Below are 17469 nucleotides of genomic sequence, written 5' to 3' on the forward strand. Positions count from 1 at the left end.
AAGCCAGACTTTTTTTCTCTATGTATCTTTTATCTTTTGTTAGATATAGTATATCCCCTGAGGGAAGACAGTAAAGAGCTGACCAGGTGTCATCTATCTGTTCCAAAGCAACAACTTCTATCTGTGCCAGCATAAAGCAACTTCCACCTCTTACTGCCAGTCCAATCTTGCAACTAGGACATGGAGAACCTCTGGTGCAAGGAACAAACTTCCTTTTAACTCAGACCTCAATCAGGACCTGTACCTGTACCTGTACCTGGAGGAAAGAATGATGATGGGGAATGAATTTCTTTCTCCTGCTATGCAGGTTCACATCTCCAGTTGAGCCTCCCCCCCTTTTTTTTTACTTTCAGGGGAAGGAATAGAGAAGCAAGCCTCCCATCTGACCATGTACCTCCCATCTCTTACTGTACTTGCCATCAGCTGATCTTCAACTTCCTTTGAGGAGTGACACCTTTCATTCAATGATATATTCCAATGATTCTGAACTCCTGCAGATCATCATCTAAACTTTCCACCACCCAATACATTCTTCCCATCCCCTCAACCCTACTTTACAAAAGTTTCAGCCAAACACCATCCAACCTTTCAATTGTGTCTCACCAGTTCCATAGGCAACAGATTTCCCTCTCCTCCCCATCCAATTTGATGCCAAAGCCTCTTGATTTCACCTTTACATCTCTCAGATATGACCCCTTTTCTTTTCTGACCACCACCCCTCTAGTACCTGTACTATTGCCATAGCCTGTTGGCCAGTCAGCCCACCTCAAATCTCTCCCCATTCCAATCTATCCTCCATTCAACCATCAAAGTGATTTTTCCTATTTTTAGGTTTAACTATTTTACCTCTTCTCAATACTCCAGTGGCTCTCTTTTACCTCTTACAATGTTTATCTTTCACTCATAAAGATCATGATATCAGGGAGGTGATATCATGACGAGCACATGAAGGGGATTGGGGGGGGCAGAAGGGGGGGAGCTATTGTGCTAAGTCATCAGTCTCACTTTCTCCTCCAGAGTCATCTGGGTCTGGTGGCCAGATATGAATCAATATGACTAGAGATGACCCTGGATGTGAAGCAAGCCAGATTAAGTGACTTGCCCAAGGTCACACAGCTAGTATGTGGCAAGTGTCTGAGGTTGGATTCAGACTCCAGGCCTCCTGATTCCAAGGTCAGTGTTCTATTCTCTGTGCCACCTAGGTGCCTCTATGATCAAATATAAAATCTTCTGTTTGCTTTTCAAAGCCCTTCATAACCTTTACCCCTTTCCAGTTTTCTTTCATTTTACTCCCCAAAACATATTTATTTAGTCAGTTCCAGGAACTAGACACTGAGCATTTTTTTTTTGGCTGTTTCCCATGGCTGGAGCATATTCCCTCCTCTGTTCCTGCTGATTTCCCTGATTTCCTTTAAATCCCAACTCAAACTCTATCTTTTTCAAGAAGCTAGTCCCAGCTCCTCATAATTCTAGTGCTTTCCCTCTGCAAATTATCCCCTATTTATTCTGTCTATTCCTTGTTTATATTTATTTGTTTGCATGTTCTCTGTCCATTAGATTTTGATCTGTTTGAGGGAAAGAACTGTCTTTTGCCTCTTTTTGTAACTCTAGTACTTAGCATAGTGTTTGGCAAATAGGAAACACTTAATGCTTTTTGATTCATTGATAACTAGATCCCCTTGGTGAAAGATGTTGCCCCATTCTTACTGGGCCAAGAGGTCTGATGTTACACTTTCTTATTTAAAAATATAAAGGATTCTTGTCTTTGTAATGTTAACACAGTTATATCCATATTTAGGACAGGAAATAATAAATTTAAAAAAAGTCCAAGACTTTGGACTTGGGCTTTATTCCTTCTCACTAAAATCTCTCTCTGAAGGTCAACTTCCTTATTTGTCTAATCACATGGAGGAGCTCAAGGTTAAAATCCCTTAACCAACAGGCTGCCAATCTGACTTCCACTGCCTCTTTGATGATGGTTACTGTGCATAGTTGGAGTCTTCCAGGTCTGACTAATGGTACAAATGTGGAAGCTCTCCTTCCTCTCTTGGACTGGGCTTTGCAGTGCATATGCAAACCAACCACCCAAAGCCTCCCCCCCCCCAACTCTTTCTCTTCTCTTTTATTTAATTTTATTTTTCCAATTACATGCAAAGGTAGTTTTCAACATTATCCACTTGCAAGTTTATGATTTCCACATTTTTCTACCACCCTCCCTTCTCTACCCCACCCCATAGATGCAAACAATCTGATAAAAGTAGTACATGTACAATCATGTTTAACATATTTCCATATTAGTCATATTGTAAAAGAGGAATTGGAACTAAGGGGGAAAAAAACCATGAGTAAGAGAAAAAAAACAGGGCAGCTAGGTGGCGCAGTGAATAGAGCACCAGCCATGGAGTCAGGAGTACCTGGGTTCAAATCCGACCTCAGACACTTAATAATTACCTAGCCGTGCAGCCTTGGCCAAGCCACTTAACCCCATTGCCTTGAAAAATCTAAAAAAACAAAACAAAAACATAAAAGAAGTTTTAAAAAGTGAATGCTCTCCTCTTCATTCAGGCTCCATAGTTTTTTCTCTGGGTATAGATGGTATTTTCCATAACAGATCTCTCAGAATTGTCCTTGATCACTGAACTGCTGAAAGGAGCTGCAGCCATCATAGTTGTTCATCTCACAATGAACAATGTTCTCTTGGTTCTGTTTACTTCACTCAGCATCAATCCATACAAGACCTTCCATGCTTCTTTAAAGTCTGGCTATTTATAATTTCTTAAAGAACAATAGTTTTCCATAATATGTATATACCATAACTAGTTCAGCCATTCTCTAACTCATGGGCATCTCCTCAATTTCTAATTTCTTGCCACTACAAAAAGAGCTGCTATAAACATTTTTGTACATGTGGATCTTTCCCTCTTTTTTATGATCTCTTTGGGATCCAGAACTGGTATTGCTATTACTGGATCAAAGGGTATGCACAGTTTTATTGTCCTTTGGACATAGATCCAGATTGTTCTCCAAAATGGTTGGATCAGTTCTACAATGCCACCAAGGGTGCATTAGTGTCCCAATTTCTCCACATCTTCTACAACAACGATCATTTTCCTTTTTTGTTATCAAAGTTGTTTTAATTTACATTTCTTTTCTCAATTATGATTTGGAGCCAGGGCTCTATTCACTACACCACCTAGCTGCTCCTTTTTGGAGCTTAATGGTCATTTTAATATTCATTTTGTGTGGTTACTGTATGTACAATTTTTAAAAGAGAAAGGGAAGGAATTTTCCCTTGCAAAGATGAAAGCCATCAAAGTCAAAGAGAGCTATCATGTTGCTGTGCTTTTCCATAGGTCTTTCAGGATATACATGAACTCAGAGGTTCCCAAGATAACAGAGATACATACCCTCATACATTGAATTCAGATAGCTACATGTTCTAAGCTGAGCAGATATAAGATGCTTGTACCAATATTTATTTAATATTTTTGCATCCATTTCATTAGAGATAGTTTGCTCTTTTTTCCACTCTGCTTTAGGTATTAAGATAACATAGAAATAGTTTAGAAATTTTTTTTCCTAATTTTGCATTTTCTTTAATGTTGGTATTATGGTAGCTAGGTGGAGCAGTGAATGACAGAAATTTGAATCTGACCTCAGATATTTTATACTCACTATCAATATGACCTTGGGCAAGTCACTTAACCTTGATTGCCTCATCCTGATTCATATCTGGTCACTGTACCCAGATGACTCCAGAGGAGAAAGTAAAGCTGGTAACTCAGCTTGTAACTCCCCCCTCACTCAAATCCAATTTACTTGCTTATCATGGCATAACTTCTCTGATGTCATGGTCTTCTTCGAGAATGAAGGACAAACATCAAGATCCATAGAAGTATTTTAGATAACACAGCAGCCAGAAGAGGAAAGAAGGAAGAGAGATCATGGATTTGACTAGCATAGGAGAATCTACTTTTCCTTACTGACAAAGGAATTGCTGACCAACATAAGGTCCCTCACTATCCCTGTCATGTTCAGCAACACGAATCCAATCTGATCCATAGCAGATGAGTTGAACACCTCCATTTTATTCTGTTCCTGGTCTTCACTTCATTCCTTCCATCAGGTTTTTATGGCTTCTCCTGATTCTACTTGAGACAGTTTCTCCTCCTTCTTAGATATTCATCAGAGATCCATCAATGGAACTTGGAGAATGCTGAATAAATTGCTTGTCTAGTAAACAAATACTTGAATGTTCCAAGGTCAGTCAGCCAATGTGTAAATAAGCTTTTATTAAGTATCTGCTATGTGATATGCACTGTGTTAAAGCCCTAGGAAATCAAATATAAAAAGCAAGACCATTATGGGACTTACATTTAAATAGGAGAGGACTCTGCAAAGAGAGAGGTCAGGGACAGAGTTCTGGTTTGGGAATTTGCTGAGAGGATGCTGAGGGGAGTCAAAGGACTATTAATTGACAAGACCTTGATTTGATTACTGTTACCAGAGCTAGAGGTGTAAAAGGAAATATAGAGGCAGGGATACTCACAGATGGGAGAACAGAGTGTAATCATTTGGGTTCAGCTACTGTGTTTCGTCCTGACTCATTTCTGTTCACTGGACCTATTTGGCTCTGGAGGACAAAGTGAGGCTGGTGACTTAACACAGAGCCCCCCCCCCCCACCTCACTCAAATCCAATTTACATGTTTGTCATGGCATTACTTCCCTGGTGTCATGGTCTTCTTCGGAATGAAGGACAAACGCTTTCTTCCTCAAAATAAGACCTGACTGGAAGATATGACCTAGCATTTTTTTTCAGATGCTCATAATATAAGCCCTATCCCCAAAATAAGCCCCGGTTAAGACTGTCAGTCAGAAGGGCACATTTAGTATGTTCATTGTCACACATGACACATATTGAATTATAAAGTAATAAAATAATAATGTTGTTATATAAATGTAAATAAATAATATTATTGACATTAATACTTAAAATAAATGATAATAGAAATTGTAATTAAATATTTGTAAATATCCAAGCCGGTACCTTTGAACACAAGGTTAACCCCTGTGTAGACGGATGAATTTAAAGTTTATTGTTGAATAACCTATCAGAATACAGACACAACTCACATATACTATATGTACTTGGGGGGCAATTAGGTGGGGCAGTGAATAGAACACCAGTCTTGGAGTCAGGAGGACCTGAGTTCAAATCCAGTCTCAGACACTTAATAAGTACTTAGCTTTGTGATCTTGGGCAAGTCACTTAACTCCATTGCCTTACCAAAAAAAAATGCACTTTCACCAAGAGATAGAAAGATAAGAATGAATGTGTTTCAGGCATTTATGTTCTTGAAACATAAAAAACCTGGTGCCCAAAAGCAATTATATGAAAATGGGTCAGTTGAATCCTGCCACTTGTTTTGTGAAGTGGCCAAAGAGGTCTACTAGTCTGGGATTTAGCTACTGCTCAGCACACTTCCTACGAGAAGGATATCTCCAGACATCTCTTGAATATAAGCCCCAATGCATCTTTTGAAGAAAAACAATAATATGAGATCTGGTCTTATTTTCAAGAATTCTCTTTATTTGGAGAATTTCACCCATCCAGGTTCTAGAGCCCAGGGACCAGAACAAGAGTGTCAAGTGGAACATGGAGACATGACGTGAAATGGCCCAATAAACATCCTAGGAGTCAGGCTCATTTAGGTGGGGATAATTCTCATGGCAACACCTCTGTAAGCATGATCAAGCCAAATTAACATTTATATTGTTTAAACAGTTTATGGAAAAACTCCAGTAAAACTGCAAGAAGAAACTATAGCCTAGGAAATAAAGGCTGATGAAAATATAGATCACTCCAATAAGATTTTTTCAAGGTTTTTTAAAGCCTTTTTTATAGATAGACTATATAATCTCTGAGTTTAAAAAGAACCTTTGAGGTCATCTAGTCTAATCCCTACCAAACCACAAATTTCATCTAAGAAATGATCATTCAGTGCTTAGCAAACTGTGGCATATGGATGTCATAGAACACTATTGTTCTTTTAGAAACCAGGAGGGACGGGATTTCAGGGAAGCCTGGAGGGAATTGCATGAACTGATGCTGAGTGAGATGAGCAGAACCAGAAAAACACTGTACACCCTAACAGCAACATGGGAGTGATGATCAACCTTGATGGACCCACTCATTCCATCAGAGCAACAATCAGGGACAATTCGGGGCTGTCTGCAATGGAGAATACCATCTATATCCAGAGAAAGAACCATGGAATTTGAACAAAGTTCAAGGACTATTCCCTTTAATTTAGGAAAAAAAAAAACCCTGATATCTTATTGTCTGATCTTATTATCTCTTATACTTTATGTTTCTTCCTTAAGGATATGATTTCTCTCTCATCACACTCAATTTGGATCAATGTACAACATGGAAACAATGTAAAGACTGACAAATTGCTTTCTGTGGGGGGGTGGGGGAGGGAAATTGGGGGAAAATTGTAAAACTCAAAATAAACAAAATCTTTAATTAAAGAACAAAAGAAATCATCATTCAGCCTGTGATTCTACAGGTCTCCTGTGACTGATAACTCACTACCTACAGAAGCAGCTCATTTCATTTTTCTTTATATTGGGCTGATGATATCTGCATTCTTATAATTTCTTCCTTTGGATTCTAGTTCTATTCTTTGAACTAAGCAAAACAAGTCTAATCTCTATGGTTTCTTCTGAAATAAGAAGTTAATAATAAAAACTTTCTCACAGGAGTGTTATAAAGAATAAATGAGGAGCAGCTAGATGGCATAGTGGATAGAGTACCTGCCCTGGAGTGAGGAGGACCTGAGTTCAAATTTGACTTCAGACACTTAATAATAACCTAGCTATATGACCTTGGGCAAGTCACTTAACCCTATTGCCTGGCCAAAAAAAAAAAAAAAAGAATAAATGAAATACTATATCTAAATAAATCTGTAATTGTCAGCTAATATTATCATTTCATATGAGAATGATGATATGGTGAAGTGTTTGATGCAAAATGAACTGGGTTCAAATCCCAAATCAACTTTTTACTACCTACAGAACTTTGGACAAGTCATTTTATTTCTCTGAATTTTAATTTCCTTCTCTTTAAACTGAAAGGGTTGCGCTAGGTATCTGTGAGATCTCTTCAAGCTCTAAAACCTTTGATAACCTTTCAAAACTATAAAGACAATCTCCCTGTTCCCAAAAGAAAGCCAGTTTTTAAAAAGGGGTAATTGACTTTAATTCCAAGAAATTTTTCTTTCTTTTCCACTCACTCCATAATTTTCTAGAACTATGGCAAACTGAAAATAATTTGACATGGAGACTAACTCATTTGCTAAGAAATACCTGCTGTGAGTATAAATATAAATATTTCAATGATGTGGCTATTTCCGGAAGGATAGGTTCCCTAAATACAATGTCACAGGTTCAGGGATAAGTTGGTGGTGAGATTTCAGGCTATACTCCCACAACCCCATGTCCTGAGGTAACCTTCCTCCCAAAGCTGACTCTCTTCCTTCCACAGAAAACAGAAGTGTTGACATCATAGTCTGCCTCTGAATAATCAAGTAAAATAAGGTTTTCCTAATGCTTAATATTCTTGTTCTGCAGAAAGGACTGTGCATATTATTGATTAATGGTTCAGCTCTGAAACTCTGATATTTAAAGGTTATATTCAGCCTGTAAAGAAAAATGAAACTAATTTGGGATGTATAAATTGATTATGCAAGAGCGAAAGTTCTGGATTTATAATCTAGAAGATTACAATCCAAAAGATTATAATCTAAAAGAATTTTAGGTTTTATAACCCAGAGTATAATTTTTCATTAAAAATTATTGTGACTTTATTTCTTGTATATCTTTTTATAGGATTTCAAAAATTTTCAAACATATTTTGGGGAAAAACTCCCCACTTTCCCTAAGAATTCAATATAGAGAATTATTTCTGTATTGTAGCAGCTGACAAACTTCAGAAAAAAATCTAAGAAACTTGAGGTCTTGAGTTGAAATGTAAATTCTTTTATGTGTCTGGAAGCTGATGCATTTTTTTAAATGATAAATTTTTTTTTCCTCAAAAAAGAAAGAAGGCACAGGGCCAAATATGACTAAATTTCAGACAGGGTTGGAGAGGGACAACAAACAAAAGTATCTTATTTGTTGTTTGTTAGGGCTGCCATGGACAAAAGTTGAACAGGATGGGCAAGCATGAATGGTTTAAATTGACTAAAACCACTCGTATTGATGAAATCAAAGATGCATTGGAAAATTATAGTGGCCTGTTGAGATTCTTTTGGTCCTATCTTATTAAAGTTCAAGTGTAAGGTTGGGTGACATTTTATTCCTCATTTTTTGCTTATTTGACTTTGTTGATGATCATTAAATTTGTTAATTATCTCAATCTCTCCTCAGATTCACCCAAAATTAAAAGTAATAGAACGCTTCCTTGATTCAATTTTTAATTGATTACCTAATTTAACACTGAAGCTTTTGCAGATTTTCACAACTATAAGGGTGCATATTATTCTTTAACTCATTTTAGTTTCTTTCATGTGTTATTAGCTGTGAAACTTAAGGCATGGGTGTGACTCCTGCCCAGAGACCTCCAAAGATTCTGAGTTTATAAAGACTGGGACATGATAATCTTATTTCAAAAGGTCATTTTCTTTTTTTGCCCATTTACTTAAGAGTTTTGCTACAAGAGAAATCTCCAAAACTTAAAAAAAGCAAACTATAGTTTGGGTTATATTTCTCCAAATGTAGGGTTGTGATCCATCTTTCTCTCTCTTGATTTAAGCAGAGATATCATAGGTAATGGGATCTCCAACTCCTGTGTATTCAATGTACATATAATATGAGTATCATGTATGGAGTAACTTCCAGAGAAAATGCATAAGGAACATGGGAATCCATGAATAAGTAAAACATAAAGTGACCAAATAGCCTGTTTAAAAAATTCCCTCCCCATACCTCTCCAAACTAAATGCAGACAACTTCTAAATAAGCATTTTCATTCACCTCAGAATTCACCAGTTTCAAGCAGCTCACGGGCTTAGCTCTCTATCTTCATCTTTCTCCAGAGTACCTGGAGACACAAGAGCAATATATAAAAAAAAAAAAAAAAAAACCTTTCTCTCCTTTTTCCTTTTCCTATCTTTTTTTCCTTCCCTTCTTCTCTTCCTTTCCTTTCTCTATTAGGGTTTCTTTATCTCCTTTTGGCAATCTAATGAAGTTAATGAATCCCTTCTCAAGATAATATCTTTTTTTTTAATTCATATAATAAAACCCAAAGATTTTAAAGGAAACTAATTATGCTGAAAATCATTTTTTAAAAGTTCATGTGGTGACCCTGGTCAGATATTCCAAAGATTGCAACCTCTCATCTTAAGAAATTGTAGACAGTGGAGTCAGTGGTGGTGGAATATACATGGTACCTGCACCAAACTCTGGAGAGACAGGGGCAGAGATATACATGATCTGAACCAAATGGCAAGTATAGAGGGGGGAATTATGTGCTCCAAGTTATGAATTCTTTAATTTCTCTCCCCTCAGGTTCAATATTTCTAGAATCCAGCCTTCTATTCCAAAACAGGGAGTTTATAAGGCTTTCTGGGAAAAACCCAATCTCAAAATCTAGGATCCTAGCAAATGAATGAAAAAGTATTAAGTACCAAGAACTCTGCTTTGTGTTGGAGATACAAAAACAAAAGTACAACAGTCTCTTCCCTTAAGAAGCTCATTTTAATAAGAGGAGACAATATTCACAAGAAGGTGGTAACAAGAGTGGTGTGCTTTGGTTTGGTAAGTCATAAGCATGGTAAGTGAAGCCATATGGGAAATAATATACATCCTATTCCCAGTAGTAACACTAGATTGATTTGATTACAGTTTCAGAGTCAGAAAGGCTGAGGTAGGGAGAGTACCTGTACAAGAGAAAGGTAGAAGGCCAGAAGGTTTATTGGGTGGAATGGATGGGATCAGCTAGATTCCATGACATGCTTCCCCTTCGGGGCAGCTCAGAACCAAGGATAGGAGTTTGAGAACTAAGGGGGTAAATCTCCTAGATGAAGCAGTAAGCTGAATGGCAAAATCCAGTGGCTTAGAAGGCCATAAAGACAGGCTGAATAGGCAGCAAGAAAATAGTTGAGGTGATTTCATGGAAAGTAACTGCTTTGGGAATTGCCTCTTTACTTAACCAAAGTTTAAAAGACTCAGAATTTGTCCTTTTGAGAAAAGAGTTCTCAGATAAATCTTGGTGAAAGAAGAGGATCAAAGTGATTCCTAAAAGTGGATTTGTGGATTTTTCATTTGAAGAAGCAAAGGACTTAGTCTGCCCTCTACTATTTCTGTGCATTATTTTAAATGTACAGTTCCAAAGAAGAAAGCATTGTCTATATAACAGTCTTCTTTATAAAAAATAATTGGGGTTTGTTACACAGGCACAATCTACAGGGTAATGATTTTTTCTCTTAAGGGACTACATGTGTCCTTGTTGAAAGCAACACTAATGTTTTTTTTTTAATTTAATTTAATTTTTTATTAAATATTTTAATTGAATTTTACAATTTTTCTCCCAATCTTACTTCCCTCCCCCCACCCCCCCCCATGAAGAGCAATGTGTCAGTCTTTGTTTCCATGTTGTACATTGATCCAAATTGAGTGTGATGAGAGAGAAATAATATCCTTAAGGAAGAAACAAAAAGTATAAGAGATAAAATCAGACAATAAGAAATTTGTTTTTTTTTCCTTCTAAATTAAAGGGAATAGTCCTTGAACTTTGTTCAAACTCCATGGCTTTTTATCTGGATACAGATGGTATTCTCCATTGCAGACAGCCCAGAATTGTTCCTGGTTGTGAAAGCAACACTAACGTTGATTGCTATTGTCAGATTTCTGTTTTCTGCATTTTTTTTGTTTTTACAAGGTAATAGGGTCAAGTGAATTGCCCAAGGTCATACAAGGTAAGTGGGTATTAAGTGTCTCAGGATGGATTTGAACTCAGGTCCTCTTAACTCCCAGATCATTTTTCTAACTACTATACTACCTAACTGTCCCCTTTTTCTGCATTTTTTGTAGGCTCCCTATAAATACTTTTCTTTTTCTAAATTTTTTACATGACTAGAACAAAAACTCTACCTTGAATATGAAATATTAAATTTGGGAGATTCTTCATACCTATGGGGACCTAGGTATGCTATATTCAGAGATTTTTCCCAAACTATAAGTATGGATATTATGAGTCAAATAAAATGTTAATTTGGAATAAAAATTATATGTGATTCATGTAAGTCTAGAAGATATGTATAGCATTAGATCACAAATTATAAGACTGGTTCAGTCTGCATCAAAGTGCTAGTCTTCTTTAATTGTTTTTGTTTCATCATTTCAGATTCTTCATCACCCCACTTGGAGTTTCTTGGCAGAGAGGTTTTGCCATTTCCTTCTCATTTTACAATAAAGGAAACTGAGGCAAATAGGGTTAAAAGACGTGCTCAAGGATACAAATAGTATCCAAGGCCAAATTGTACTCAGGAAGATGAGTCTTCCCGACTTCTTCAAGTTATACTTTATGCACTGTGCCACCTAACTGATGTAATAAGTAATGGCTTAATTTCCTAGAACATATTCCACATCCTTCATTTGTTGCACCATTAAATTGCATAACTGATACCTTTGATGTTTATTTAAGCCTAGGAAGTTACTGCTTATGCAATTTGACAGTGCAACAAATAATAAAACAAAAATATTGAAATTATTTTACAATAAGAGATCACAAGTATTTTCTTCTAGTTGCTGTTACTTTTGATTTCTCCTTCCTTCTGGAAAAAGAGTCCTACCATTCAGCTTTCTATGAATAACAGTCAAAGTCTTTTAAGAATTCTCTCTATAATGCTTCTTTGTAACATAAAAGTTAAAATAATCCCCTTTTCACCTCCACTCCCACTCTACCCATATACCAGAAAGAAACATTTTCTCTCTGAATTTCACTGTCCTTTATCCATGACTGATGAGTCTCTCCAAAATAAGTTCAACTCTTAGTCTTCCAACCTTACAAAGTCTCTTAAATATATAGTAATTTTATATATATATATATATATATATATATATATATATATATATATATATATACATATGTAGCCTATGGAGAGTCTATTGAAGCTGGTGTTATAAAATGATTACAAAAAAAAAGCTCAAGGTGGTGCAGTGGATAGAGCACCGGCCCTGGGGTCAGGATGACAGGAGTTCAAATCTGGCCTCAGACACTTTAATTACCTAGCTGTGTGATCTTGAGCAAGTCACTTAACCTCATTGCCTTGCAAAAACAAAAAAAATCAATAAATCGAGCTGTTCCCATAATTGTCTTTATGTCTAGAATACCAAAAACTTGACCCATAGTAATCTGTAAATTCCTTTTGCTTACTGATAACTGAGTGAATAATTATGGTTGGCCTTCAGAGGCAAAGGAGTAAAAATTTGTAGGCTTCTAGCACAATTAAGAGAATGTTTCTCAATCTTTACAACTAATGTTTCTGACAAAGGATTCATTCTAAAATATACAGAGAACTGAGTCAAATTTTTAAAAAAAAATTCATTTCCCAATTGACAAATGGTCAAGGGATATGCAGAGGCAATTTACAGATGAGGAAATCAAAGCAATCCATAGTCATATGAAAAATTGTTCTAAATCATTGCTTATTAGAGAAATGCAAATTAAAGCTTCTCTTAGGTACCACCTCACACCTCTCAGATTGGCCAATATGACCAGAAGGGATAATAATCATTGTTGGAAGGGTTGTGGGAAATCTGGGACACTATTACACTGTTGGTGGAGCCGTGAACTCATCCAACCTTTCTGGAAATTTGGAACTATGCCCAAAGGGCAACAAAAATGTGCATACCCTTTGATCCAGCAATACCACTACTGGATCTATACCCTGAAGAGATTATGAAAAAAGTTAAAAACATCACTTGTACAAAAATATTCATAGCAGCCCTGTTTGTGGTGGCAAAGAATTGGAAATCGGGTAAATGTCCTTCAATTGGGAAATGGCTTAGCAAACTGTGGTATATGTTTGTCATGGAACACTATAGTTCTATTAGAAACCAGGAGGGATGGGATTTCAGGGAAGCCTGGAGGGATTTGCATGAACTGATGCTGAGTGAGATGAGCAGAACCAGAAAAACACTGTACACCCTAACAGCAACACGAGGGTGATGTTCAACCTTGATGGACTTGCTCATTCCATCAGTGCAACAATCAGGGACAATTTGGGGCTGTCTGCAATGGAGAATACCATCTGTATCCAAAGAAAGAACTGTGGAGTTTGAACAAAGACCAAGGACCATTAACTTTAATTTAGAAAAAAAAAAAAACCTGATATCTTATTGTCTGATCTTGCTATCTCTTATACTTTATGTTTCTTCCTTAAGGATATGATTTTTCTCTCATCACATTCAATTTGGATCAATGTATACCATGGAAACAATGTAAAGACTGACAAACTGCCTTCTGTGGGGGGTGAGGGGAGGGAAGTAAGATTAGGGGGAAATTGTAAAACTCAAAATAAATAAAATCTTTTAAAAAAACTCAAAATAAATAAAATCTTAAAAAAAAGAATGTTTCTGTGTTTCCTTTATGAATCTTTCTCATACTTAACCTGGCAATTTCTTTTCTCTTGAGGGATTCTATCAGAGTTAAATGTAGGAAGAAGCATTTAATGTTTGCCAAATATTTTCCAACTCCTGCCAGTCCAGGTTGGGCAACTTTCTTTGCCAATTCTCTGTCACCATAGCTGCACATGATGTTTGGTCTTAAACTTTGTTCGCTACAAGCAACAGAAATCAGTAGAAAGTGCAAGAAAGAAGTCTGGAACAATACAATCCACTTCCACATAACTAATAGTTGATAAAAAAAAAAAAGTCTAATGGCAAGGTTAGACCAGGGCATGTAGTGATATATTTGTGAAATTTTTATAAAAAGAGTCAGAATCCTTTTCTAAAATTGCACTAAGGGGAAGCCCTTAAGTTAAGGAAATAACAATGTGAAAAAACAGAAGAAAAGGAAATATATCAAATATTGGGCAAGTGCAGATGATGTTCTTTAAAAGTTTTTGTAGTATGAAGACAACCTCCTCTGCCACTTTTTTAATAAAAGAAATCATAGATTTTTAACAGATTTGCCTCTCCCCAATCCAATTTATTCTAAAGAATATTGTCAAATTAACTTTCCGAAAATAAATCTCTGGTTCCAAACAATAAGTCTCTATTAAAAAAAAAAAAAAGCCCAAACCAGAAACTAAAACATCTGTAAAAGCTCCTATCAAATCAATTCCACACTAAATTAGAAGCCATTGTGGTGCACTGGAAAGGGAAAATAATTTGGAGTTAGAGGACCAACACCTGAGTTCTGCTTCTGCTAGTTACTACATCTATGACCTTGAGCAAGTCACTTTTTTTCTGGCCTCAGTTCCCTCATCTATAAAATTAAAGTGTTGAACTAGATATTCTGTCTCTTGTTCAAGTTCTAAATCCCAATTCTTTGATTTCAAAATTAAGTTTAGCAAAACTTGACAACACAACAATTAAGCCCGATAGTACAGGGATCCAAAGTTGGAAAGAAAATAGATTCTAATTTTATTAGAGATCTGGAGCAGTTTTTAAATGGATATTACTAATTATTTTGAGCACTAATTTTTTTCATATCCTTTGACTACTTAACTATTTGAGAATGATTGTGGTATTATATATAATCTATGATTTATCTGGAATAGGAAAATCCTAGATGAGAAACTCCCTTAACCAATTTTCTTCTTTGCAATGTATAGTTTAGAGAGTTGCTCAGGGAGCTGAGAAATAGAGTGATTTTCCCAGGATCAAAAGCCTGTTTATGATAATGGCAGAACTTGAGCCCAGGTTTTCCTAGTACTGAAGAATTCATATTATGATATACTATGGTATATGAGTGTTTCACATTTGAGGATGCAAGTTTATCAACAGCTCTTACACCTTATCAATCATCAGTCTTCTGGACTAATCATTGCATTGATCAGAATTCTCAAGTCTTTCAAAGTTGTTTTACATTGAAATAGTGAAGTATAATTGTATAAATTGTTTTTCTGGTTCTTCTCATTTTATTCTGCAACATCTTTGAGGCTTTTCTGCCCTGCCTCTCTATAATCTCCATACTCCAAGCACTGTCATCAGACCTACCAATGCAACCTAAGGACCTCTGGGCCTTTTTCGAGCTGAACTGACTCTTGAAAGATAACTAGATTTTTCCTGTAAACTCTGCAACTAGTCTTTTTTTATGTTTCTCTGAGTTAGAGTAAACTCTCCTTGAGAAATGTCTATTTCTATTTATATCCTCGGCATAGTGGCTGGCACACTAAGTAGTTTTTAAATGCTTTTTCATCCATCTATCCATTCATTTATTCATCTTATCAAATGCTTTTCAGATGTTCAATATATTTTCCCAATACTTTCTTTTCCTAATTGCATTCATCTTATTCTTACAAAAGCATTATATTTTCATATAATGGAATTTATCTTTTATGATACTTCTATTTCCTGTTTTCCCAACCTAAACATTACCATATATAAAGAGAAAAAAACAGAAAAAGAGAATTCTTTATGAAATCTATATAAATCTCAATTGCATTTTAAAATTAAAAGCTTGATTTTTAAAGTATTTATTAAATTTAATATTTTAGTATGAACATTGTCCTGATTTAAGTATTTTTCTGCATATTAAAAAAGCTTATTAGAAAATTAATACCTTTCCTCATATAAAGGCCAGAAAATGAGAATTATATGTGAAACTATGAATCTACTAAAATTTTTGTTTGTTTGTTTTTGCAAGGCAAATGGGGTTAAGTGGCTTGCCCAAGGCCACACAGCTAGGTAATTATCAAGTGTGTGAGGCCGGATTTGAACCCAGGCAACTCTTGACTCTAGGGCCAGTGCTTTATCCACTGCACCACCTAGCTGCCCCAACACAATTCATTTTTACAGGCTTTTTTTTTCCTTCTGAATCTATCCCTTTCATTATTTCTTACAACCCAATCATATTCCATTCCATTCATATATCATCATTTATTGAGCCATTTCCTAATTGATCCCTTGTTTGGTTTGAAATTCTCTCCCTAGTTATAAGTTATGAAAAAGCCTTCTCTCTATAAGTTTCAAGGTTTTATATGACCTAGCCTTAACATCAGTTTCCACATCTGTAAAATAATGAGGTTGGAGTAAATGATCTCCAGAGCTAATCCTAATTTTAAATCTTCTCAGGCTAATTCCTTTTCAGTCCATTACTTGAATCCTACTATTTGAATCTCACTACTTGAATCAATCCTACTATTTGAATCTCACTACTTGAATCAAACTGAACAATTCACTGTTCCATAAATATCCTGCCCTCCATGCATCTGCTCACGTTATTTTTAACACTAGTAATTCCTTTCTCATCATGTATGTTTGTTGAAACTACCATAGATATTTGAGAATATGTCCTACCTATCCAACTAGACTATTAGCTCCATGAGGGAAGATAAATTTTTTATTTCATTCAGTAGCTGGTACCATGCTTTCTATATAGTAGTCACTTAATATTTATATTATATATATATGCTACATTAAACTCTGTGAAAGATATAGATCATAGGAATATAGATTTAGAGCTAGCAAGGCTCATTATCAAGAAATCTAGAAATACATCCTCATTTTACAGATAAGGAAAACTAGACCCGGAGGGACTAAAATGACTTGTCCAATATAACACAGCTATTAAATACAACTTGTTACTAGTAATATTATCTCCTTCTATGCTGTAAACTACTTATATATGGGGAGGGAAATTGTTTATTATCTTTGTATCTCATCTAAACTAGATGTTACAGGTAGTACAGCTGACATTTGATTTGAGCTCAAAAAGAAAGAAAAGCAACAAGGAATAATTTTTTTAACATTAAAAAGAAAATCAATATGCCTATTTTTAATGCCAGGAAAATTCTGCTGTTCAAGACAAATCATTGTTTAATTTGAGATAAGAAAAATGCTACAATAAAGGTTCAATGCATCCAGGGGTCAATAATCCATTCGGGAAGGGGAGGAAACGCCACATTTTTTTCCCTATGAACTTAATCAACAATAATTTAATATATAAAGAAGAGAGGATCGTTAGACTGTGAATTTCTTTTATATAGTTGGTGGTCCTAGACAAGTCATTTAATTTCTCAGTGTTATAAGCAACATTCTAAGACTATTAAGTTGCAGAGGTGTCTACCTGCATTGGTTAAAAAAAAGTTTTTTGTGACCTTGGGCAAGTCACTCAACCCCACTACCTTGCAAAAAAACAAAACAAAACAAAAAAATTTTCTCATCAGGAGTTCCCTATTATAATGAAATAACAGGGCTAATTCCTATCCCTATTCTATATAATAAGGATAAGG

The sequence above is a fragment of the Macrotis lagotis genome, chromosome 2 (genome assembly GCF_037893015.1).
Source record: "Macrotis lagotis isolate mMagLag1 chromosome 2, bilby.v1.9.chrom.fasta, whole genome shotgun sequence".
NCBI classification, from domain to species: Eukaryota; Metazoa; Chordata; class Mammalia; order Peramelemorphia; family Peramelidae; genus Macrotis; species Macrotis lagotis.